General features: G+C 32.9%; 1 non-coding gene across 1 annotated transcript; it reads left to right on the forward strand.

The window, feature by feature from the left end:
• The first annotated feature begins 1,719 nt into the window (after positions 1 to 1,719).
• Positions 1,720 to 1,802, forward strand: TRNAL-UAA (transfer RNA leucine (anticodon UAA)). Its single transcript has one exon. It is a non-coding gene; the product is annotated as a tRNA-Leu (tRNA).
• Positions 1,803 to 2,529: the final 727 nt, after the last annotated feature.

Here is a 2,529-nt window from a genome sequence, read left to right on the forward strand (position 1 = left end):
CACACAATAATGATAACAACTAAAAAAACAAACAAAGAACACTAGACACACTTCCAATGAAACATAATGCACTCTTGCTTAAAAGCTCATGAGTGGTTCACAATTACAACTTAATAAACTTAGTTCAATTCAAGTATTAAAGAGATACTAGAATGGCTCACAAATAAAAACGATAACTAAACCCTAACAATAACAAATTCCAGCGTAACTCTCTCTTCTGTACATTAGTTTTAGTAACACCCTCTTTAAATAGCCTTTCGTAAGCATGGGCTTAGGCATAAAAAATCAGCAGATCTAAAACAAACCAAATTAAATGTGATGTCTCATTAAATGTTTTGACATCTATCTCCAGACTCAAATAAAATTTTTCCTTAAATGTTTCGACATCCATTCTGCACAATCTTCTGCAGAATCAAATCATATATGATATAATATTTCTTTGAAATGTCTCAACATCCCTTTTTATGAAATAAGTGCACAGCTGGAAACGAAACAAGAGTTCCTAAAATAAACCTTCTTGGACAGTCAGATATGGTAGCTAAATATTCAGAGAATCTTCAGATATCTCATAATAAAATAAGTCTTCCAAGAAGAAAAACAAAACATGCATAGATGTGTGATCAACACTTCAGGACATCTTGTTGTGATACAAGTTTTAACAAAATTGATGTCAATCATAAAAACACAGAACTAACAAATTTAAGCATAGTATTCTACTACAAGTCATTCTTTTCTAGTAACAATCTCATTTCCTCAGACTTATTCTTGTAAGTCCATTTTCCCAATGGTATTAGCAGAATTTGGTCTAGGAAGAAGTTCCCATAATTAATTTCTTTAAAACTTAAGAAGCTCTTATGGATCTTTTCTTTGTGTGGTGAAACATTCATCTAGATATCATATAAAGTTTTCAATAGGATGATTCTTAATAATACTTGTTGATGGTTATTTTCTTTTAGTATCACTATCTTTATCATCATCTAAATTTTCATATGCTTCAATAGACTGCACATTGTTTCTTATATTCTCAGTAACACCTTGCTCAATATTATGACTAGAAAGATCATACTATTCATCCTCATAGGGAGTCACTTTAGTTTGAACATCATTAAAAATGAGTTTTAAAGGTTTTATTAGTGATTTTGTGCGCTTATTAAACACTATATACTTTTTGTTTTTATTTTAACACAAAGGCATCACTACCGATAGACTTCAACCACTAATCAATATAGTGTATAGACATTGTCCTAGTTCCGGGTGCTTCAATTTTTTTAATAATGGTGTCACAAAAGTACCAACATAAACATATATGTTTACTGTTGAAACTTAGAACCACAAGATTGGTGGAAATTATCGAGTATGGAGAGAGAGAAAGAGAGAGAGGGGGGAAAGAGATGGTAGGCTGATGCTTGGCTTCTTGTGGAGCCTAGAGCATCGATCACTCTGTCTGCATGCTCCGATATTGAAGTAGAATGGATAATTCACTATGTCTTTCTCTGTGCCAAAAATTGATGCCAAAAGTTCCACCATTGAAGACGAATAAATGTAAAATCATTTGATTTAATTTAATACGGAGTAAGGAATTTTTCTACGTTAGGGTTTTGTTGATTTTGTAAGGATGGGATTGGTTATAAGTTTCTTCTTAATTCTAGATTGTTCATGACATTAAATCTAAGTGAAAATTATTTTGATTAATTATTGTATGTGAAAAAATAACAACAAGCTGGTTTACCCGAGAGGTTAAGGGGGAAGTCTTAAGATCTTCTGCACGTAAGTGCGCGTGGCTTCGAACCCCACAGCCAGCAATGTTTTTTTCCTAATTGTTGTATACTACATAAAAACTAATGTTATACAAATATTTTCTACTTCAATTTTTTTAAAATAATTTTTTTTCTCACCAAATTAAATACTTTTTTGCTTTGATGATCTTCTAACATTTTCTTCCATTTTGTCTTCAACGGGGGCTGGTTCTGTACCTTCCAGCACTGCATCAATGCATTTCTTATTAGTGTAACTGGTTGACATATTATGACAACCGATTGCACTCTACTGCAACTCTTTTATTTTGTTGAAAATGGCATTCCTACTAATCATGATCCTTCTATTTGTTGCGTCAAATATTTTGTAACCACCGGTAGAGTGATACCCTACAAGAATAATCAATTCTCCATTATCACCCAATTTCTTTCTAAGTTATTCCGCCACACGTTAATATGCTATCGAACCGAAAACTCTCAAGTGACTTAGATTCGGTTTAAGTCCAGGCCATGTTTCCTCTTGTGTAATATTTTCAAGCTTTTTTGTTGGAAATGTATTCAAAAAATATGTAGCTTAGTGTAACACCTCAAAATTTGCCCTCCTCTCTTGGGACTAGCTTAGCATATTGCATTTCATATTTAGGGCATTAGTCATTGCATATTTCATATCATGTGGAAAAGACAAGTCATCCTCCAAAGTCTTTCTCAGGAGATAGAGAGGTTAAGAGATGCAAGCCTGAGGGTCTCATAAATTGATCACCAATCATCTGAGGGT

The sequence above is a fragment of the Lathyrus oleraceus genome, chromosome 3 (genome assembly GCF_024323335.1).
Source record: "Lathyrus oleraceus cultivar Zhongwan6 chromosome 3, CAAS_Psat_ZW6_1.0, whole genome shotgun sequence".
NCBI classification, from domain to species: domain Eukaryota; kingdom Viridiplantae; phylum Streptophyta; class Magnoliopsida; order Fabales; family Fabaceae; genus Lathyrus; species Lathyrus oleraceus.